Source organism: Muntiacus reevesi, chromosome X, assembly GCF_963930625.1.
Source record: "Muntiacus reevesi chromosome X, mMunRee1.1, whole genome shotgun sequence".
Taxonomy (NCBI): Eukaryota; Metazoa; Chordata; class Mammalia; order Artiodactyla; family Cervidae; genus Muntiacus; species Muntiacus reevesi.
The window spans coordinates 47,021,444-47,045,555 of NC_089271.1; the positions used below are offsets into that span (position 1 = coordinate 47,021,444).

The 24,112-nt window shown below is 43.2% G+C and overlaps 1 protein-coding gene and 1 pseudogene across 1 annotated transcript in view; one reads left to right on the top strand and one right to left on the bottom strand.

Moving 5' to 3' along the window:
• MSN (moesin) overlaps nucleotides 1–24,112 on the top strand; it is a 71,352-nt gene that overhangs the window by 17,610 nt on the left and 29,630 nt on the right. The window lies entirely within an intron of this gene.
• Nucleotides 17,736–18,249, bottom strand: LOC136154797 (prefoldin subunit 4-like; annotated as a pseudogene).

A 24,112-nucleotide genomic window follows, 5' to 3' on the forward strand; every position in this document is an offset into this window, starting at 1 on the left:
GGCTGCCTTAGGTCCCAGACTGCCCATCTTTGCAGATTTGATAAAGGTAGGCTTTTCTGTTTTAATAAAGGTAGGCTAATTTGAGGAGCAATTCAGTTCAGTTCAGTTGTTCAGTCATGTCCGACTCTTTGTGACCCCATGAACTGCAGCACGCCAGGCCTCCCTTGTCCATCACCAACTCCCAGAGTACACCCAAACCCATGTCCATTGAGTTGGTGATGCCATCCACCCATCTCATCCTCTGTCGTTCCCTTCTCCTCCTGCCCTCAATCTTTCCCAGCATCAGGGTCTTTTCCAATGAGTCAGCTCCTCGCATCAGGTGGCCAAAGTATTGGAGTTTCAGCTTCAACATCAGTCCCTCCAATGAACAACCAGGACTGATCTTCTTTAGGATGGACTGGTTGGATCTCCTTGCAGTCCAAGGGACTCTCAAGAGTCTTCTCTGAAACCACAGTTCAAAAGCATCAGTTCTTCACCACTCAGCTTTCTTTATAGTCCAACTCTCACAGCCATACATGACCACTGGAAAAACCATAGCCTTGACTAGATGGACCTTTGTTGGCAAAGTAATGTCTCTGCTTTTTAACAAGCTATCTAGGTTGGTCATGACTTTCCTTCCAAGGAGCAAGTGTCTTTTAATTTCATGGCTGCAATCACCATCTGCAATGATTTTGGAGCCCAGAAAAATAAAGTCAGCCACTTTTTCCACTGTTTCCCCATCTATTTGAAATGAAGTGATGGGACCAGATGCCATGATCTTAGTTTTCTGAATGTTGAGGTTTAAGCCAACTTTTTCACTCTCCTCTTTGACTTTCATCAAGAGGCTCTTTAGTTCTTCTTCACTTTCTGCCATAAGGGTCGTGTCATCTGCATATCTGAGGTTTTTGATATTTCTCCTGGCAATCTTGATTCCAGCTTGTGCTTCATCCAGCCTAGCATTTCTCATGATGTACTCTGCATATAAGTTAAATAAGCAGGGTGACAATATACAGCCTTGACGTACTCCTTTTCCTATTTGGAACCAGTCTGTTGTTCCATGTCCAGTTCTAATAGTTGCTTCCTGACCTGCATACAGATTTCTCAAGAGGCAGGTCAGGTGGTCTGGTATTCCCATCTCTTTCAGAATTTTCCACAGTTTATTGTGATCCACACAAGTCAAAGGCTTTGGCATAGTCAATAAAGCAGAAATAAATGTGAACATTTGTGTGAACTAGTTAGTTAATGTGAACTTAGTTACATTTATACAGATAGAACTTTAAATACAAACATAATACAAATCCATACTGTTCAACTACTTGTTTTTTAAACTTACTACGTGGTATGCATCTTTTCATAGCAAATCAGATTTTAGCATCTGTATGGGCTCATTAATAATCAGTTTATTAAGTGAGTAGAACACTTAAAAGCATTTAAAAGTTTTTTCACAAATGAAAAGGGCTCATATACTTCATTGAATGAAAAATAAACAGAGAGCTGTAAGGGTTTGCCTACCTGAGACCTGAGAGAGAAGGATTTCTGGAGAAGGTAGGAGTTGTGGATGTTTTTGTTGGGATAAAGTATAAGATGATGATAGTGGTTCCCCTTTTCAAGCTCTGTAGGCTCCACTTTTAGAGATTGCTGTGATTTTATCCATGCTTAAGTTATCTTAGTGGAGTGATTGGTGGTAGTGAAACAAGAGGGAAGGTGGAAGGGCACAACCTATAAAATAATGATATAGCCGTAGGATAGGACCAAAGCTGGTTAGAACCAACTAGGTCCAGGATGGTGGAAGATTTGCTTTCCAGTAGATCTTGAGTGTCATCATTACTCATTGTAATACATTAGCATGCTAAATGACACATCTACCAACAACATGACATTTCTGTTGTTGTTGTTCAGTCTCAGTTTTGTCCAACTCTTGTGACCCCATGGACAGCAGCATGCCAGGTTTCCCTGTCCTTCACCATCTCCCAGAGCTTGCTCAAACTCATGTACATTGAGTTAGTGATATGCCATCCAACCATCTTGTCCTCTGTTGTCCCCTTCTCCTCCTGCCCTCAATCTTTCCCAGCATCAGGCTCTTTTCTAATGAGTTTGCTCTTCCCATCAGGTGGACAAAGTATTGGAGCTTCAGCATCAGTCTTTCTAATGAATATTCAGGGATGATTTCCTTTAGGATTGACTGGTTTGGTCTCCTTGTAGTCCAAGAGTCTTCTCCAACACTATAGCTCAAAAGCATCAATTCTTCAGCATTCAGCCTTCTTTATGGTCCAACTCTCACATCCATACATGACTACTGGAAAATCATAGCTTTGACTATACAAACATTTGATGGCAAAGTAATGTGTCTGCTTTTTAATATGCTATCTATGTTTGTCATAGCTTTTCTTCCAAGGAGCAAGTGCCTTTTACTTTCATGGCTGCAGTCACACACTGATTTTTGGGGGCCCAAGAAAATAAAGTCTGACAGTTCTAAGGCTAAGCATGAAAGGTCAAAAAGTCAGCAGTGGCCCAGTTCCTGGAAATCCCCACCCCATCCCCAAAATAATTGGGATAATCCTCTGACTCAGTAGCCTAAGAAATTACCCAATTCATAAAAGCTAACTGCCATATTTCAGGGCTCTCTTGCTTTCTGAGATGGCTCATTCTTTGTGGAGTTGTTTTTCTTTAAATAAATCCACTTCTTATCTATAACTTTGTCACTGAATTCTTTCTGTGATATGATATCAGGAACCTCAGATTTGCCAGGAATAGTAGGGTAAACCACTTCCCTGTGCTTAAAGTAGCCCCCCTCCCTTTTCTGTGGTTTTGCCAATTTGAAGTAGTTTGATTCCAAACAGTACATGACTGAGAACCCTGTTCCTCAGACCACCTCTGGGCTGCGGTAGCTATCTGGGGTTGAGGAAACAAGCTGTGTGTGTGTATGTGTGTGTGCGCACTTTGTTGGTGTGCACATGCCTTTCCAGCCTTCCCCAGAGAAGAATAGTGAAGTTGGATTAGAATCTGCTCATCCCATACTTACCAGGGATCTTATCCAGGTGGCAGCACATTGGAATTTTGCAGAGTGTTCCGCTATAGCTGAGGCATCTAATTGAAGAGTTGAGAAAGAGTGATTTTTGAAATGCAAATAAATACAGTTGACCTTTGAACAATAGGGAGTTCAAGGCACCCCACTCCCCCACCCATGTACTGCCAGTTGAAATTCTCTGTATAACTTTATTTTATTTTATTTTTTTTTTAGTGGTTTTTAACCATACATTGACATGAATCAGCCATGGATTTACATGTCTTCCCCATCCCAATCCCCCCTCCCACTTCCCTCTCCATCCCATCCCTCTGGGTCTTCCTAGTGCACCAGCCCTGAGCACTTGTCTCATGCATCCAACCTGGGCTGGTGATCTGTTTCACCCTTGATAGTATACTTGTTTCAATGCTGGTCTCTCAGAGCATCCCACCCTCGCCTTCTCCCACAGAGTTGAAAAGTCTGTTCTGTACATCTGTGTCTCTTTTTGTTTTGCATATAGTGCTATCGTTACCATCTCTTTAAATTCCATATATATGCGTTAGTATTCTGTATTACAGTTGACCCTCAGTATCCTTGGTTATATTCAACCAATCAACCACAGGTTCAGCCAACCACAGACTGTATGGTACTGTAGTATGTATTTATTGAAAAAAAAAATATGCTTATTAAGTGGACCAGCACAGTTCAAAACCATGTTGTTCAGGGTCAACTGTTCAGTTCAGTTCAGTCGCTCAGTTGTGTCTGACTCTTTGTGACCCCATGAACCGCAGCATGCCAGGCCTCCCTGTCCATCACCAACTCCCAGAGTACACCAAAACCCATGTCCATTGAGTCGGTGATGCCATCCAATCATCTTATCCTCTGTCGTCCCCTTCTCCTCCTGCCCTCAATCCCAGCATCAGGGTCTTTTCCAATGAGTCAGCTCCTCGCATCAGGTGGCCAAAGTATTGGAGTTTCAGCTTCAGCATCAGTCCTTCCAATGAAAAACCAGGACTGATCTCCTTTAGAATGGACTGGTTGGATCTCCTTGCAGTCCAAGGGACTCTCAAGAGTCTTCTCCAACACCACAGTTCAAAAGCATCAATTCTTCAGCGCTCAGCTTTCTTTATAGTCCAACCCTCACATCCATACATGACCACTGGAAAAACCATAGTGTTGACTAGATGGACCTTTGTTGACAGAGTAATGTCTGTGCTTTTTAATATGCTGTCTAGGTTGGTCATGACTTTCCTTCCAAGGAGCAAGCGTCTTTTAATTTCATGACTGCAATCACCATCTGCAGTGATTTTGGAGCCCAGAAAAATAAAGTCAGCCACTGTTTGCACTGTTGCCCATCTGTTTGCCATGAAGTGATAGGACCGGATGCCATGATCTTAGTTTTCTGAATGTTGAGGTTTAAGCCAACTTTTTCACTCTCCTCTTTGACTTTCATCAAGAGGCTCTTTATTTCTTCTTCACTTTCTGCCATAAGGGTGGTGTCATCTGCCTATCTGAGGTTATTGATATTTCTCCCAGCAATGTTGATTCCAGCTTGTGCTTCCTCCAGCCCAGTGTGTCTCATGATGTACTCTGCATATAAGTTAAATAAGCAGGGTGTCAATATACAGCCTTGACATACTCCTTTTCCTATTTGGAACCAGTCTGTTGTTCCATGTCCAGTTCTAATTGTTGCTTCCTGACCTGCATACAGGTTTCTCAAGAGGCAGGTCAGGTGGTCTGGTATTCCCATCTCTCAGAATTTTCCACAGTTTATTGTGATCCACACAGTCAAAGGCTTTGGCATAGTCAATCAATAAAGCAGAAATAGATGTTTTTCTGGAACTCTCTTGCTTTTTCGGTGATCCATCAGATGTTGCCAATTTTACGTCTGGTTCCTCTGCCTTTTCTAAAACCAGCTTGAACATCTGGAAGTTCATGGTTCATGTATTGCTGAAGCCTGGCTTCGAGAATTTTAAGCATCACTTTACTAGCGTGTGAGATGAGTGCAATTGTGCGGTAGTTTGAATATTCTTTGGCATTGCCTTTCTTTGGGATTGGAATGAAAACTGACCTTTTCTAGTCCTGTGGCCACTGCTGTGTTTTCCAAATGTGCTGGCATATTGAGTGCAGCACGTTCACAGCATCATCTTTCATGATTTGAAATAGCTCAACTGGATTTCCATCACCTTCACTAGCTTTGTTTGTAGTGATGCTTCCTACGGCCCACTTGACTTCACATTCCAGGATGTCTGGCTCTAGGTGAGTGATCTGTACATAGTATATATAAAAAAAAAGTCTAGCCTAGTAACTATTCCTGTTCTTAGAAGCTTGCTGGTTTGAGAGAATTGATCATGTTGAAGAAGCCAGATCAGGCAAGGAGAAGCAGGAGTACCAGAATTGTAGGCTCTTTTCTGCCCAGTCATAACATGCCCCACCCTTCTCTTTTCTTCTTAGTTCCCAGACTTTCACAGTGGGTTGAGCAAAGCTTATGCTTGCCGAGCTTTCAATCCTGGATGCTCTGCCATTAGAGGTTGACCTTGACTAGACCAGGCCTACTACAGGCCACTGCAGGCCTTATTGTCTTCCTCTTTAGACAAACAGGAAGCTGCCTGCAAGTTGAGTGATTGGAGCTTTCTGAATCCTCGTGGGGCAGGGAGAGCAAGGGTCTGAGGTCATATTCTAAAAAGGGGAAGGAAATGACATTTTAAAGAATTTCTTGGGCTACTTGAGAAGGCTTGGATCCAAAGTATCTTTAGGCATTTATTGTACTCCAGGTTTGTAGGAAGATCTGTGTTTTCAACATTTATTGGTTATGTGACCGTTTGGAAGTCCCTTAACCTCTTTGAACCTACCATTCTTCACTGATAGAGTAGAGATGATAATCCTCAGTGTTGATGGAAAACTTGGATAACATTAAAAAGCCCATGAATGTTAGTTCAATAGAAAAGCAAGCATATAGGATTCAGGTGTTCAGAGAAGCATAAATCATATTTTTACACCCTCTGTTGACAAAGGCAGTAAAACGTGATCAATGGATAAAAGACTTTCACTTCACCATTAAGAATGGTTCTGATCCTTAAAAGAGTAAGCCTCAGTTATCAGGAAAACTTTACTTCTATAGAATAGATCATTTATAGACCATTTGGGACCAATGATGTATTGCCATATAACTACCTCTCAACTATCCATAACAAAAACATTCTTCTCCTAGCTATGTGTGGACTGCCTGACCTAAGCCATATGAGCCCAGGGAATGCAAACTCCCTTGGCTCTTGTAATAGTCCAAACAAGACATAGTTATGTAAATATTTCCAAAAAAATTCTTAAAGTGGTTAGATCGCTACTGCTGATTTCAGGGAGTAGCTGTCTGCTTTCCAAGTAGTTCCCTGTTTAAAACAGCCTTATCAGATATGAATTGAAGGAATTCCTTTATAGGTTGGCTGGCATTGTTCTGAAATTACTTTTCAATGTTCCTAGCTATACTAAGTCCATGTATGGACCAAAAGAATGAAAGCCCTTAACCCAAATACTGATAATACTTTACATTTGTGATATGCATTGTTGTTGCCAAAACCCTTTTTACCTATAATTATTATGTCATCTGATACTCATTAACTCTCTTCAGTTATTAAGTTAGGAATGATTAACCCTGCTTTTTGTATGAGGAAACTGAGGCTCAGAGAGGTTAAGTGACTGCAGAAAGCACTCAGCTAATGAATAAGGGAAACAGGACTTGAGTGGGAGAGAGAAGACTTTGACTTTAGACTGCATGGTGTAGAGGGCGTAGAATGGGGAAATGAGTATTGTTTCATAAAGGCCTGGACTTAAGCTGTAGTCATGATTAAGCCAAAGTTATGAGGCTAGAAAAGAAGTTGCAGCTTTAAACATTAGGCCCTTTCCCTGTTCTAATAGTTGCTAAACCTCCCTTTAGTCTCTCCTAAAATATCATGGGGCTTCCTTGGTGGCTCAGTGGTAAAGAATCTGCCTGCTAATGCAGGAGACACAAGAGATGTGGGTTCGATTCCTGAGTCGGGAAGATACCCTGAAGGAGGAAATGGCAATCCACTCCAGTATTCTTGTCTGGAGAATCCCATGGACAGAGGAGCCTGGCGGGCTACAGTCCATGGGGTTGCAAAGGAGTCAGGCATGACTTAGTGACTAAACAACAACAACAAAATATCATGAGTAAAGAAAAAAAATTAGAGAGAATTACAGTAGTTGGGGTCTCTGAGTGGATGTCCACCTGACATATTGTTCATGTTCTGCCTGCTTGGGGGCCTCGCCTGACACTTGTTTTGCAGTTGGCTTTCTGTCAGCTGCTTATGTCAGACCTTTCTGATGTCAGACCACTGTCTTCATGGCTGGTCGAGCTTTCCAGCTGATTGGGCCAATAATTTACATGACTTTGCTTTGCTCTTGGACGCATAGATGTTGCTTGTTAGGAAATGAGAATTCTTTGAGGATTGCTTAGGCCTAGCTAACATAGGGTCTTGTTTGGACCTTGGTGGGAATATGAGGATTGGTTCAACTTGTTGAGTGGAAGAGTTATTGGGGAATTGTGAAAAGAGCCTTCTTCTGGAGTTGAAGAACTGGAGTTTAGTCTGAGCTCTGATGCTAGCTTCTCAGAGCAATCTTGGCCAGGCCTTTGCCCTTTTGGGACTATGGTATATTCTACAAAGAATTGGTTTGGCTAATGTCAGGGCCATTCCTGCTCTGAAAGGCTGTAATTTATTCAGAGATGTTGCATCCCCTCAGTAACTATGCTTGGTCTGCCCCACCTTGGGTAGGGGGTTTGTGGCACACATCTCAGATATGCTCTCATTCTGTGTGATACTGGGCCAAATGGCAATTCTACTAGCTCTGAGAGGTTGAGAGTGATCAGCTCTACCTGGCTTTAGAGGAGAAACCGTCATAGAAAGGCTTTGGAAATGTTATGGAGTATAATTGGGTGGAGGGTTAATCAGACATGGCCTGATCTGGGTAAGGAGGGAAGAGGTGCTCTGGAAAGGTAGTTCTTGGGGAGCCCACCAGAAACAGGCAGTAGGATGATATCATGAGGTAGACAGTTTTGTGTAAGCCCTGGTCACAAGTAGTTGGTAAACCCTCAGGAATGTGACACTGTCACTAGGAAATATGTCACTAGAGCAGTCAAAGGCTGTGGAAACAGCTTTCCTTTGTCACCATCCCCATTGTGTAGTGTGAGGTTCTTGGCGGCAAATAGAAAAACACGTTTTGTAACAGCAGATAGGCCTGATCCTTCAAAAGAAGGAAAATTTATAATGCTTGCTTAATGTCGAAGCATGTGAGATTGAATTTACTAGTGCTGACACATTTTAGTTTTTTTTTTTCCCCTTGTGGATTTGAAACAAGGTTAGGAAAAGTAGGAAATTTGAACTCAAGACCCTAGTGGCCCTAAGGGCTAGAATGAAGGTGGAGTTTAACTGTTAGGTCTGCCTTCCTTATAGTAGAGTGTTGAGTTCTTCATGGGACCAGCCTTCTGATCCAGTGGGAAAGTCCAGCTTGCCTATACAGTTAGTTGGTCTTGTCCAGCTTGTGGAACCATGTTGTAAACTCAGGTCTTGGCTTAGGGCTTTGGGCACCAGTATTTTTTTAAGAGCTCCCCTAGGATATTCTAATTTTGAAGCCTCTCCATGTTACACCTGAGAAAACTGAGCCTAAGAAATGGAGGTCCATACTGGTGCCCACACAGCATGAATATAGCTGAGCTGAGCTGAGACTGTCTAGGGCTCTTTCCACTCCATTTGTAGCTGGAAGTAAAGGTGACCCAGACAGCTCATTCAGGAATCCTCTAAACTTGGTTTTGGGGCCTGGATGAGATGGGAATTATGCACCATGCCACCTGTCCCAAGTACTAGAGGAAGGGGTGAGGTTCAAAAAACTAACTGGACCCCAGGGAGGTAAGCAGCTCTCTTTAGAGCTCAAATTCAGTGTCTGGGCATGTGCATACTGGTGGTGGGAGAAAAGATAGGGCAGGATGGAAAGTGAGTAATGCTGTGGGCACCAAGACATTCAGTTAGTGGGAACATTACAGAGAGTTGGTGAGTAAGAGCCCAAGGACGTGGTGACCTCATTCCTCAGTTACAAATAGAAGCGCTGGGCTGGGACCCTGCCCTGTGTCCACGGTAAGGTGCTTTGGATCTGAAGACTGCTGATTCTCTACTTCCTGCTTAAGGTGGATAGCCTTTACATCTGACTAGGTCCCAGTCCCTGCTGCTCCTATACTTTCAGAGTACACCAAGCTCTGTCATAAGCCCTGGCACCATATCACAGTCTGGTCTTTTATTATTTTCCATTGTTTTGTATGTGGTACCTCAATTAAAGAATAAATTCCTTTTATGATAGGAACTAGGACTTTGTTCCTAGACTCTCCAGGAGCACATGAAGGTACTTAGTGGAGAACGAGGCAGCACTTGGAGGATATCTTGGTTTCTTTTCTCCCTGCCCCAGCCTCCAAAGGAACTTTTGATTTGAAGAGAATGGTGACTGGGAGCTTTTGGGTAAATATAGCACACACTGTATTCTGTGAGATCTACTCAGTACATTTTTTCACTACTAGATGAGGAACCCTTTGAAATAAGGGCTTGTTATAAGCTCTGTATTCTGTGTATTCTCAAAGATTGTTGGAATCTCTGTATTCTCTTAATCTCCATATTCTGTAGTACCCTGCCCCACACTTTGCAGGTGCTCAATAGCTGCTAAATTGATTTGAAGGCATTCCTTCTCCTGTTCCCTCCCTTGAGTCAGGCTAGTTTCTCTGGAAACCTTCTATTTCCTGGGGGAAGAATCTGAAACCTAGTGAAGAGGAAAGGGCTGTATCTGAACATTGATTGTCAGTGGCATCCCTTGTATCCAGAAGCCCACAGTTCTTAGTATTAGTTGACTTTTAGGGTACACATGCTTTCAAATATATGTTTGTTTGTTTTCCTACTGGAGGGCAAATATGAGGAGTCAGGGCATGGAGTGGGAGGTTAGAAGGTGGACATTCCTGAATGGTTGTTTCTTTTTACTACTTCCTTGTGAGAGAAATGCTAACTGGACCCTGAAGTTCCTAGACGTCCAGAGGAGAAAGGCTTGTGTGCAATGTTGACCACTAATGGGGATCTTTATCCTTGCAGTTTTGTGGTTGGCATTAGTTTCATTCTTAGCTCTCCCTCCCACTGAGTTTGGCAGCTCCAACTTGATTTCCTTTTATTCTCCAAATGTTTTCTAAGGGGATAGGGAGGGAAGTAAGCCACATATGTCCCTTTGTTTCTTGAGCCCTTAATAGGCTGGCTGGGAGGGTCTCCTTCTTCGTTCTTCTTCATACATGCCTCTTGCTCTTCAAGACCAGATGTTTGAGCCAGAGGCCTAGGGATCAAGCTATCACTGACTCAGCCCCTTGTCTGGGGCCTGTTATTGAGGGGGTTCAACTTGGCACAGGGCCCTTCTGATATGTAAATGAGCCTTTCAGAAATAGATGGTTAGTGGTCTAAGCTTATTATCTTCCCTCCCTCCAATGTCCTTACATAGGAAGGGAATGGGCTACTGTGTATGATGATCTGGTCCAGTTTTCTTTGGTTAAGTTTCAGATAAGACTCTTGCTGCCCATCTTCTATGGAAAGTAGAATGTGAAGGAGCTATTGGTTCAGGTTTGAGGTCTTGCAGATAGTGAATGGTGTTACTAGTCTAGTCTAGCAATTAGCAAACTTGTCCGTGAGACCTGATTTTTTAAGAATAGGCTTCACATTTTAAAAGCATTGTTAAAGAGAAAAAAAGAGGACTATGCAACAGAGACCATATGTGGCCCATAGAAACAGTTTGCCAACCTGTGGTACTTTATACTACCAATTTATCATACACCAATTTCTTATAAATTCATAGTTTCTCTTTCTTGAGCCAAGCACATGGTAGGTCTTTGGCTCTCTTGATTTATGACTGAGATGTTTGTAGCTAGCCCCTTCTGTGTTGGACACTAATTAACAAAACCACTGTATCTCCTGGTGTATACTTGGTGTCTTAGTCACTAGGGGTTAGAGTTAGGATTGTATTCTTGGAGGAGAAAGAACCTGACACATGATGCTCTCCTCAACCTCTCCCTTCCTGTGTAAGACTTAGCTTTTCATCTCAGATGGCCCTAAATCTTATAAGTAAGCAGCTCCTGTTGATGGTAATTACAGAGATTTGAAAACAAAATCACAAAAGTCCAAAGTTGAATATGACAGGGGATTAGGAGCTGGGGCTAACTCTTCCTGCTCCTTCCCCCCACACTTCATCCCTGGCTATTTAGCCTCCTACAATCAAGCATAACTTTTTAAGAAGGTGCCTCCTTTGTGTTCTTTCCAGATTATGCCTGAACAGAAGGAATCCTGGGTACTTTTAGAGCAAGCTACTAAGACTACCTGTTGTAGGGGCGATATCAGAGTGTAGCTCTTATCCAGACAGGGAGGCATTCTAAGCTCCATCTGGAGCCCTTATATCCAGCATCCTGGAGGTTTGCATTTTGTTAACTGTTGTGTGTTTATGTGGGTACATGCCTGTTTAGGCACCCATGCCTATTCTTGCCAAGTGCCTGGGAATGGAGAGAGTATGGTGCCAAGGCTGAGTCATTCTCCTGGAAAAGTCAGGATTATAAGAGGTGTTGCACCAGATCTGCTTTAGAATGTTTTCTCTTCTCTCTTTTGCTGCCCCACCCTTCTCCAAACACACCTAGGATTGTAGTTCCCCTGTCTATGCTTCTTTAGACCTGGGCAGCTCAACCATTGAACTTCCTGAGGGTAACCAGGGCTGCTCCTCCTCTCTCCTTCCATTCTGTCCCCAAAGCCCTACACCTCTACCCAACAGTATAGAAGACTTGTGGAATGTGTAAAGATGTTATGACTCTTAGGGACTAAAGCATATTTGTGAATAGTCAGTGAATGAGGTTAGCTTAAATGGTTTTAAGGTGACAGTTAATGCTGAGCATTCTAAGTAGAGTTGCCTCATGTTTTTCTCATGACTTCTTTGGGAGGGTGTCTGGTCAGTATTGTTCAAGGTGACTTGAAAAAGGAGGATGGTAGCCATAAGATAAATTAAGTGGGCCAATTGTGTAGAAATATTTTCAGCCATTATTTATAGCTGCATGACCTTGAGTAAGGTAGTTAGTCTTCTGAATTTTAATTTTCCATCTTTATTTTTTAAATACTTTATTCATTTTATTATTTATTTATTTATTTTTGGTTGTGATGGGTCTTCATTGCTGTTCAGAGGTTTTCTCTTGTTGGGACAAATGGGGTGCATGGGTATCTCATTGCAGTGGCTTCTGTTGTTGTGGAGCACAGACTCTAGGTATGCAGGCTTCAGTAGTTGCAGCACGTGGGCTCTAGAGCCCAGGGTCAGTAGTTGTGGCCCATGGGCTTAGTTGCTCTGTGGCAAGTGAAATCTTCCTGGACCTGGGATCAAACCCATGTCCCTTGCATTCTTATTCACTGTACCACCAGGGAAGTCTTTCATCTTTAAAATGAAGATAAAAATGATACCTACTTCCTTGGAATTTAGGAGAGAGAAAAGAGCTCATGCAGCATGTCTGGCATATTGAAGGTGCTTGATAAAAGCCCTGTTTCTCTTAATGTATTTCATTGTATTTTGCTCTCTTTAAATATTTGAGATAAAATAATTTTAGGACCCTAGTTTAGGCTTTTCCTCTAATTTGTAAATGTGCTCCCTGCACTGTACTATCTTTCACTGCAGCCTGTTGAGGGGAAACGATATAAGAATTTATGTGGGTATATCTTTTGCTCTGCAAAGAACCCCAGCTGTGGGGAGCCTTGAAACTCCCAATATGAGGGAGTAGGGTAAAGGAGAAGAGGTGTTATGAGACCCAAGTTAGATAGGATGGTTGTGGGATGGGTAAAAGATAGAATGTGCAGAGGGGAAAATGGTTAGAGGAACCCTTACTCAAGAAGGCAAAACAGTTTGTGAATTCATTGGGTCCCTGCCCCTTTGCAGAAGCCAGGCAGCCATAGCTGAGGCCCATCCCCAGCCCTTGCTGTGCTGGTAGCTTTTACTTCCTTTGTGTGTGTGTGTGTGTGTGTGTGTGTGTGTGTGTGTGTGTGTGGTAAGGTACAGGGGGGTCTTAGTCTGGTCACCCTTCCAGATATGCCTGTGAGTAGACAGGCTTTCTATATGGACTGAAAGTGGGTTGTAGTGGGATCTTTCAAGATCTGGAGAGTGGTTCCCCCAAGGTTTGTGGAAGTTAGGGTAGGGAGTCCTCATTAAGCTAAGCTGGTACCTCAGTGGTACTGTGCGGGGAAAAAAGCCAGCTTCCAACATATATCTTGTATATTAGGCCACCTTGGCTGGCTTTGTCTTCACGGGTTTCTGTCTCTGCTTGTGGCACACCCCTCCCCACATCTGATGAACTGCTGTTCAATACTGTGGTGCTGGAAAGGTCTCCAGTGTATTGTCTTCTGATAGTTTCTGGCAAGAAGGTCAGGGAGCTGGGCAAGGAGGCCTTGACCCTTAACTTTGTACTTTTGGGAGGGATTTCATGAATTGTAAATTTTCCTGTGGCATTTGAAGGGCCTACATCGTGTTTCTTTCCTCTGTGTCTTTGTACAGGCTATTTGTCTATCTGGAATACTTTGAGCTTCCCTTTCCCTTTAACATATTTTCCCTGTGAAAATATTTTTATCATTCAGGACAGGTCTGCTCTTTCTCTAGAAAACTGCTCTCCTGCCTTCTCCGTTATAGCCTGGGTCCCCTTTATGTTTCCACAGTTCCCTCTGATTACCTCTATCACTGCTCTTGCTGTACAAGAGTATGTGGTACATACTCATACTCAGTCACTGTCATGTCTGACTCTTTGTGATGCCATGGAGTGTAGCCCGCCAAGCTTCTCTGTCCATGGGATTTTCCAGGCAAGAATACTGGAGTGGGTTGCCATTTCCTCCTCTAGCCCATCTTCCCAACCCAGGCATTGAACTCACATCTCCTGTGGTCTCCTGCATTGGCAGGTGGATTCTTTACCACTGAGCCACCTGAGAAGCCCTGTCCAACATTTACTTACAACCCCTCCCCTGCAAGAAATACTCTCACATGCTTGCTTATTTACTTTCACATGTGTACATGTGCAAACTTTAGAATCATCATCTCATGGCCTGGTCCATGCTAGGTGTCTTATAACTTAGTGGTGTGTGGAACAAGCATGTGTATATATGTGAGTGGAGGTCCTTTCTGAAACACCTGAGGTAGGTAAAGGTTGGCCCTATTTGCTTTTCTAGGCCTTATTTGAATTATAGGTAAAGTTTTGGGCTCAGTTTGGATTATGGAGCATCATCTATTGCCTGTGAGGCTGCTGGGTAATTTCTGTAGAGACTGTAGTGGATCTTTTTCCTGCTGCTATCTAAAGAAAGTAAACCAAAGTTAGGGTAGGGATGCTTCTTACTCTACCTGAAGAACTCTGATGGATGTATGTGTTTGGAGTAAGTGATTTCATGCATACTCACCTTAGCATTAGGGGATACAAAATTTGTAAGTTTCTGGTGGTAGGGGTGCTAAAAACCCTGGTATTGTTGGTTGGATAAAGTTAAACAGTTTCTACTGGTCTTAGTAAATTAGTAGCTGAGTTTGTGGTTTGGAGGGCAAGATGTGGCTTTATCAACTCAAAAAATACAAAGCCACCTTTTAGAGAAGTTATGTTAACTGTGTAGGAACCATAACTAATAAGCTGGATGTCATGCCTCTGTTCTCTTACTGACTGTTCCCCTCACTGTTCCCTAAAACTTTTCTAAAACAGTCATAGATGCACAGAACTCAAGGACATTACTTGGGCTCTCTATAACTCTGCTTTCAGGAAGGTGACTATAACAAAAGTGAAGACTGGCTACAAACAGAGGTACCCTAGGGCAGGTATGACACCAGATGCCACTTTTCAGCTTTTAACACTTCCACTGGAAATGGGTGCTAAGAGTTGGTGTTTCCATAAGGCCTACATGATAAATCTTGTTCCTTGATGAGTGCTAGAGTTAGATTGGGCTGCAAGATTAGGTGTAAGAAAGCAGCAGGTTGGTTGCAACTGGGGATGATTTGTTTAGGGGTAATTGACCAAGTTCTCCCATATAAACCTAAGTCTAGGATTATACTCACTGAAGGTCTGCACTTAGTGAGGCGATGCTGTGGAATGGCATCTGCCTTCTGATTTCTCACCCTGTATGAATGAGGAGGCCCTCCCTGAACATTCAGATGGAATGTTCAGCCACATTCTTTGCTACTTATAGTCTGGGAAGGGAAGACAAGGAGGAGTCAGGGTGTCAGCTGGTTAGAGAGGAGTGAAGGGAAACTGAACAATGAGTGGGCTCAGACTGGCATCCTCTCTCCATTTCTTCCTCTGATCTTTTTGGGAGAGCTGTTCCTATTGGCCTGAAGTCATTTTCTTTTACCCAGTAGCCAAAGCACTCTAGGCCCATTAAGACCCTGTGCAAATCACGTTGCTTTAGCGGAAATGTTGATACTGGCATCTAAAATCCGTGTGTAGTGAAACTTCAGCGATATTTGGGAGCCTTTTAAAAAATTTACTGTAGTTTTGCACCTCCTGGTTCATTGATCAAGGAAGAACATTGGCATGTTTTCTTTGTTTCCAAATATAGAAGTTGCCAATTTGTGTTTCTTCAGAAAATTCATTTTTCCAGAAGTACTTTGGACCATCACCATCTTTCTGTACACATGGATCCTCCATTGTGGAAGATACCCCCGTGGATAGCTGGTTACCCTTCCTGTCCTTTTCTGTGAAAGTGGGAGGTTATGGCAGATTTTTCAGCTTGATCAAGCAGATTACTCCAGCTCCCTCCCTAGTCAACCAAAGCCTCCTCCAGGGAGGGGAAGTGTGGTAATGACATTATCTTTCCCCAGGCAGCCACATGTTCTCTGAGAACAGGATGTGGGGAGGGCTGGGCCCCAGTCACAGGGTATGGGGGTGGGCGCGGGAAAGTGGGCTGGTAGTGTGGCCATGTGGGTTGATGCCTGCCTCCTTGGCTTTGAGAGGCATGAAGAGCCCTTCTGTTCTCAAGTGTTAATTCATGTGTACACCCACCCACCCACCCGTGACATGTCCGTGTTCTTACTCTAAGAAAGAACTGTAAACACCTATGGGTGAGGACCAGCTCTTCAGGCTGGAGAAACCCAGTGGCAAGGAGTGGGTGGGCTCAGGCGCCTGCTGTACCAGCCCATGCCTTGTGACTCTGTAGCCATAGGCCATTTGGGCAAGGCTTTGTCGAGGGAGCTGGGCTCCAGTAGAGAATGTGATTGCTTTGTTGCTTCTTCCCAGGCCCTGGTCAGTCCCCTCCCTACAGATGGCTCCCTAGCACACTGAGGTGATTTGAATGTTCAGTTTCCTTTTGGCCCCATCCTCTTCTTTTCCCTGCCCCCACTACTTCTGCTGGGGACCTTTGGAGATGTGCTGCCTGGGGTGGGGAAAAGAGGATGTAGCTAGCTTCCTGTGCAAGGGAGGGTGGGGCGCCCGCCTTCCTGCCTGTCTGCCCACCCTCCCAGCTGCCAGTGCTTGAGGAACTGACTGTAGAGTTAAGTTCAGAGTCATCAGAGGCATGGGGGCTCTCTGGGGCATAAGGATGAGGCTTGGTTCTTCTTGGTCTCTCTTTACAGTTCTCCACCAACAGGGATTGCTGGGCTCCCTTTTCCTAGAACCACAAGGCAAAAAAGTACTTTTAGGCACCAACTGGTCTAACCATCTCATACCAAAGATAGGGAAACTGAGCCCAAGGGAGTCTTAAGTCCTCTAAGAAATCAGTGGCAGAGTTGAGTAGAATTTTACAAGGTTAGAACTGAAGCTCCCTCCCTCCCCCAAGCTGCTGGTCCAGTGGTTGGCAAACTATATTTGGCCAAGCTGCTTGGGGTAGCCTTCCTTTGACCAGAACAGTTCTACTTTTATGTACATTATATCTTGAAATTTCGTGTGATTTTCTGTTTGGGAAAGTGAAGAGGCAGGAAGCTGCTGAAAAAAGCAATAAAATTGAAAACAACTGATCAAGACCTACCCAGTACAATTGGGCACACTCTGACCTAAGAGGAAGGGACTGTCTCAAGGTCACTGTTCTTGGCTGATTACTTCTAGCTAATAGTGTGGCTCCCTTGACTATAGGAAAGATTGGTCCCACCCTGTGTTGCCTTGATCTTCTCCCATCCCAAAGAGAGCCCCTCTTGTAGCACCCTGAGGCAAGAGCTAGAGGCCATTAAATTTATTGGATGAAATAAATGATAGCAAGTAAGCCTTTAGAAGGACCTTCTTGCAACCTTAAAATAAGAGAAAATTGGGAGGGCAAAGTTCCAAGTTGGGGGGACCTGGGTTCTATTTCTGTCTCCTTCACACTTGGACAAACTGCCATTTACCTCACTGAACCTCGATTTCTCCTGTCTATAAAATAGTGCTGATCTGTACTCTGTCTTTTGTACAGACTTGAGTTCAGCAAGAGAATGCATGTGGACAAATGTCTTTTTTTTTATTACTTAACTGATTTTGATAACATGACATAAAGCCCTTACACTTGATATAATTGTTATGCAAAATACATAGATGAATACTGTCTTCTTTTAAAAATACAAAATAAATAAATAAGATGTGAAAATAAGCAAGTTTCCATTAAATGAATGAAAATTTTTAAAAAAGTTTTGCTTTCCATATCATTTGAAGAAGGGAAATTATCATTTTATTTAAACAATATTCAAGTTTATTAAACAGACTTTTAAAAGTTTTATGAAATGTTTAACTTTCATCACCTTCAAGGTTTATGTTACTCCCAAATTTTGCATATAACTGAACTTTTCAAATCTGCTAACACCTAGTGAAACCCACTCCAGTGTTCTTGCCTGGAGAATCCCAGAGACGGGGGAGCCTGGTGGGCTGCCGTCTATGGGGTCACACAGAGTCGGACACGACTGAAGTGACTTAGCAGCAGCAGCAGCACCAACGCCTACTGAATTGATTCCACTCGGGATTCTAAGGTGTCAGTTTCTTCTTGCAAATTTTTCTTTGCTTCTGCTAACATTTCTTGTGTTTCTTCTTGAGCATGGCTAATGAAAACATTACCAGTCTGATAAGGTATCATTAAACAGTCATCTCCAAGCATGATATCCTCACAAACATCTTCTAAATTTTGGAGTTATTTCTTTTTTACTTCTATTTCTTCCTTTAGTTCTGTGATTCTACTTGTATTCCATGCTAATTTGTGTATTGTAAGACTGACATCTGCAACCGCCTTCTTCATGGTGGCTGCCATCTTGGGCCATGAGTGTGTTTTAAACTGTAAAGCACTGTGCACATGGGGTTAGGGTTTTTATTGTACAAGGGTGAGTCAGAAGTCCTGCATTTGATAATGAGGTTGCAGGAGAAAGGTACCAAAATGTATCAAATATCTAATACATGCTAGGTGCCGAGCCAGGTTGTTTTGTATAAATAAAACTAGATAATGCTGTTCCTCACAACTATCTTGTGAGGTAGGCATTGTTACTCCCATTTTACTTGGAGGAAAATTGATGCTTCAAGAGTTTGAGGGACTTGCAGTGCACCAAGGGACTCCCTCTAGAGCCCACACTGTCCATCATATATTTTGTAAAGAGATCTTAAGAAAGTGTTGTGGTTTCCTTTGTGACTTTCCAACCCATTCCCTGCTCTACTCCAGTGTCTCTCCTCTCTTGTTGGCTTCATGTCACAGCCCTGGGCTCTGTATTCCTTGCTTTCCTTGGTGGTACACTTAGTGTACTTAGGCGCCCTTGTTTGGCCGTTAGTTGATGGAGGAGCCCTTTGGGTCAGCAACCTTTTTGTTGACAAGAGGGGCTTCTTACTCCCCTGGGGAGCTGGTAGGAAGGGCCTAGGATGTGTTGCTAATTAGAACTGACTCTTGTCCAAGGTCATGCAACTAAAAGATGGTAGTTGCTTCCCTTCATTGAGACTCAGTTTTCTCATTTTTAAAATGTGCCTAAAGATGCTTCCTTTATATGTGGTGATAAATGTTTCACAACAAACTGTCTGGTGAAGCCACGATTTGTATTGTTTACCAATCCCAATGGTATAAATACTCTCACCATTCATTGTTGTTCAGTCACTCAGTCGTGTCCAACTCTCACGATGGCCAATTTCAAACTACCAACACAGGGTCCTTGAAGGAGTTGTACAGAGATCAGCTCTAGTGTAAGTTGGTTCCAGTGCACTGTTATTGATTGCACCTATCTTAGAGTCCCCAGCCTGTCCCCAACTTCAACCTGTTCACATCTGTATGCAAATAAAGGCTTGCTCCCTAGTTCCCAGAGCATCTAGGAAAAGGAGAGTATCATTTAAGGTCTGCTCCTTGCCTGAAAGTTCTCCCGAGAGAGTGTTTAAAGGGGCATAGAACTTGAGAAGATTATGATTGAGGCTCTAGTTAGAGTATTTTTGATCAGTGTTGTTGGGCTGCTGAGGTATTTGTACCTGTTGTTTCCTTCCACTGTCTAATTCTTAACTAGATGGGAAGATAGTGGAAGGCTCTGGAAAATGGCCTGAGGGTTTGATCATTCCAGAAAGCACTTAGCTTTCTGTTTGAAATCCCAAAGCCTCTCCTCCCTCTCCTGCCTGTAGAGCCTGCTTTGCTGGGTTCTAACCTGAAGATCCCAACTATGAGGATCTCTGGGCTAGAAAGTATTTTGGAGGACCAGAGATCTGGTCTGGCCTCTCATCTTATCTCAATCGCATCTATGCCAGGTGATGTTTCTTTAAACTTCCCAGAGGATAAGAATCACCTGGGACAAAACTACTGCTTTCCAAGCTCCTCCTCTGAAGTGTCATTTTCAGTAAGCTTGGAGTGGGGTTCAGGAATCTAGGTTTTTAAACTAGTATCTCTAATGATTCCCAACAGTTAAGTTTGGGAAATACCACATTGCCACTGCACAATCCTCTACCACGTGGGTGTCATTTTGTCCATTTTACAGGTAGGAAGATTAAGAGATCATGGCTTGTTTTTGGCAGAGCTCAATCCTGCCCTCAGGTTTTTAGAGTACATAGCTATGTTCCTTCTACAAGAGAGGAATTACTTTAGTATATAGAGAAATTGCTTTAGTATGTAGAAAAATTACTTTAGCCCCTGATCTTTTGTGGAGGTAAGCTGCTTTTAAATCTGGAGAACCATTCACTAGTCCCACTGGCCTACATGACCCTGTAGTTACTGCTATCTACTTGGCTTTGTTTCCCTTCAACTGAGCATCCCTCTGCCGATATTGACTGTTGACACCAGCCCTTGAGAGGCTGTATTCCATGCCAGAGGTTCCCAAATTTGGCTGGGCCTTAGAATTATCTGAAGCTCTTAAATTCTGATGCCTGGGCCCTGCTTCTTATATAATAATAAATCATGATCTCTGTGGGTGAGGCCAGGAAATCTGTCTTTAATTTTTTTCCCAATTGTTGCTGATTAGCCTATCTACAGACCCAGTTTGTGATTTTTCTGGATACCAGCTGAAGGAGTTTGGATGTTTTGGTGGGTTGTGCTGGATGGCTGGGAACCTGTGTATATTAATGGGACACAATTAGAGAAAATGGCAAGGCAGAGCCTAGGATGAGGAAAGAAGAGCAGGTGTCCTTTAAAAGGACAAGGTAGCCTAGGTGCTCTGTTGTATTCTGCCTCACTTCAGGGCTCTGCTTCTTGGGGGGAAATCTCTATCCCTCCCAAGAGAGAAAACATTTAAAATAATGCAAGGATGTATGTGTTTCTGCCTTATATGCATGGCTTCAAATTGTCTAACCAAGTAGAAATCTAATCATATTTTAGAGTTTCCCCCCAAAATTAAAGGTCCCTTAGGCTAGAAGGGCCCTCTGCAGGTCTTCCCTGGCAACCCGTAGCCCTTCGGTGTAGTCAAACCGGGTTTTAGTTCAAATTATGCTGGAGAGATTGAATATTTGCAATAACATGACTAAAAATGGAGGAGCTAGTAATCATCACATTCTACTTATGATATGCCAAGTACTTTCTTGTCTGTTATTTTAACTTAAATCTCCCAATAACCCTGTTGTGAGGTTGATATTATTAGATTCATTTTATATATTAGAAAACTGAGTTTTAGAAACAGGAAGGTAAGAGAGACTCTAAAACATCTTTCAGCTATACCAAGATTTATTTCTCAAAGAACTGAGATCATTATTTCTAGGATGAGGACTCCAGTTTTGTGAGTGCCCTAGATGCCAGATTTGACTCTTGGCATGCCAGCAAGGTTGACAGGAAGTCAACTGTAGCTTGACTCTGGGACCAAAAACAGAGCTTTTTTTTTTTTCTTTTTCTAATATTGGAGTATAGTTGACTACTATATATAAAATAGATAAGTGTGCTAGTTTCAGGTGTACAGCAAAGTGAATCACTTATATCGACTCTTTTAGATTATTTCCCCATATACGTCGTTACAGAGTATTGAGTGCTATACAGTAGGTCCTTATTTATTATCTATTTTAAATATAGTAGTGTGAGTATGTGCGCCTGCACTCAGTTGTGTCTCTTTGTGACCCCATGGATTGTAGCCCGCCAGACTCCTCTGTCCATAGGATTCTTCAGGGAAGAATACTGGAGTGGGTTGCCATGCTCTCCTCCAAGGGATCTTCCCAACCCAGGGATTGAACCCGAATCTCCTCCATCTCCTGCATTGACTGGTGGATTCTTTACCACTGCACCACCTGGGAAGCCCATATAAGTAATGTATATATGTTAATTCCAATCTCTCAATTTATCTCTACCCCTTCCTAATAACCATGAATTTGGAAAATAGAGTTTTTTTATTTAGCTGGAAGTCTCCTCTTGCCCCTACATAGTTGACTGATCCTGGCTTCAGCAGTTTTAACACAGGACAGGGCAGAAATCCCATGAGTAATGGATGGAATCCAAGCTGCTGCTTAGGTCAGCTCCAGTGCCCTTCAGAGCTGGGATGCTGGAGGTTGCTGTGGTGTGTTTCTGAGCAGAGAGAATAGAGCCCTCTTCTGGTGCTCTGCGTAACTAGTGTCTCCAGGCAGCTGCAAACGGTCTGTGTTTCCAGTCTATAAATACTTCTTGTGAAACTTGTAGGCAGGAAGCTGGGTCAAGCAGGAAACTGATGCTAGTGACTGAAGCCCTGCTGGGTGTGGCCCCAGAGAGAGGCTTAATCCATGTGAGAGACTTATTTTATTAATGATAGGCCCTCTTTCCTTTTAATTCAGCGGCTTCAAAGTTTCATGAGAATTGAAGAATCTGTTGTTCTTGGCTACCTGGATATAAATCCATTCCTCAAATTCCCTGCCTCTTTTCCTGCTGTGCCGTCTTCACCCTCTTTACCTCCCTGCTCTGTCGCCACCTCCAGCTTGGGTCTTGACTGTATCTGCTGCCAGAGACCTTCCCAATTAGTTGCTATTTAAGTTTTGAAAAGAAACTGTCCTAAAACAGGAGACCTTTTAGTTTCCTTCCTTGTGGTTATAAAAGGTTTAGTATCCCTAGAATGAGTGGTGGTGGTTGTATCAGAGCCTAAAAGTTAGGCTTGCCCTCTGTCATAAACTAGACTTCCATTCATTGTCCGCTTAGCGTTTTTAATGGAAGCAAGCTGGTTCTGACTTCTCCACATAGTCTTTTCAGCTCAACATCCTGATTTGTCTACTGTTTTCTAAGTGCTAGGGTGTTTCTATTGCTTATTATGGCCAGTGGATCAAGAGCAAGGCTTTTAATCCTTGCTCTCACACTGTCCAGCAGCTGTGTGACCCTAGGCCAATGCTTCCCCTTCCTTGGACCTCAGTTTCCCCAGCTGTATATTGTAGAATTTGAATCAAGTGATCTCTGAGGTTCCTTTCAGGTCTGATAGTTGGGGATTCTGGATTATTTATTCTCTTGGAGAATAGGGATGAGATGTTCAGAAGGGTTTATTCTGAATGAGCCAGATGAGGTTCTAGGATGAGTAGACTGAAATCTTGAGGAAATTTAAAGAGGAATGGCCATGCTAAGGAGCTCATGGGGTAGAACCCTGTGCGTAGGAGGAGAGATGAGTTAGGGTAGGGGGTAGGGGGTAGGGGAATGGGTGGTGTTTGCTCCTGGGGTATGGTTTGGCTGAGCTGATTTTGAAAATAAGTCCTGGAGTTAGGTATAAATGGTGAGGAGCTAGTTTCCTTCCTGATCTTAATGTGTTGAGAGGCAGAGGGGGACTCTACCTCAGTCTCAGGTTAAGCAAAAAACTGTGCAATTAAGGCTGGATTAATGGGAAAGCTGTAGCTTGCTAAGGTTTCTGATTGTTCCTCTCCTTTTTTTTTTTTTTTTTTTTTTTTTGTTCTTCTCCTTTTTAGCTTTGGTCTCTGTCCTGAGCTCTCCTCACATAGTGACAATGTAATTATTTTATCATTATTAACAAAGGTTAGTTTTATTTGAGGTTACTCCAAATATAACTGGGCAAGTAACACCCAAGCTCCAATATGCCCTTGTCTCCCAGTTGAAGTGATTCTTAGGGAAGGCTACTGGGTCAAAGCAAGTTAAAGGGGACCATTGTCTCCCATGCCCTTTGCAGCAGTTGGAGTGACTAAAGAATTACTGCTGACCCATTAAAGGTATGGGTGTGCATGGGGTCCAGGTGGTCTCCTTTCTAGAACCTACTGGGGAAAAGCACGGCATAGGAAGGGTTAAACCTAGGCAGGTCTTGTTGTCTGTGTTAAGTAAGGGTCTGGAAATGGGCAAGAAGAGGTCAGAACAGATAACTGTACCAGGTCCCACTTAAAAGTCCACGGGAAGAGGATGAGTTGCTGGGAAGTGAGTGAGTCAGTGGAGAAGGAGGAGGGGAAGGGAGAGGGGGAGAATGCCTCCTAGGCTAGAGATTCAAAGCAACCCTTGTTTTACCCCTTATGGAAAACAGCTGCTTGAGTCAGTGCTGTCATCTCAAGAGCCAAGACAGACCCGGCCATGCCCTGCTCTGGCTCTAGTTCTGGCAGCGGGAAATGGTGGATGCTAGAACCTAAATAGGAGAAGGCAATGGCACCCCAATCCAGTACTCTTGCCTGGAAAATCCCATGGGCAGAGGAGCCTGGTGGGCTGCAGTCCATGGGGTTGTGAAGAGTCGGACATGACTGGGTGACTTCACTTTCACTTTTCACTTTCACACATTGGAGAAGGAAATGGCAACCCA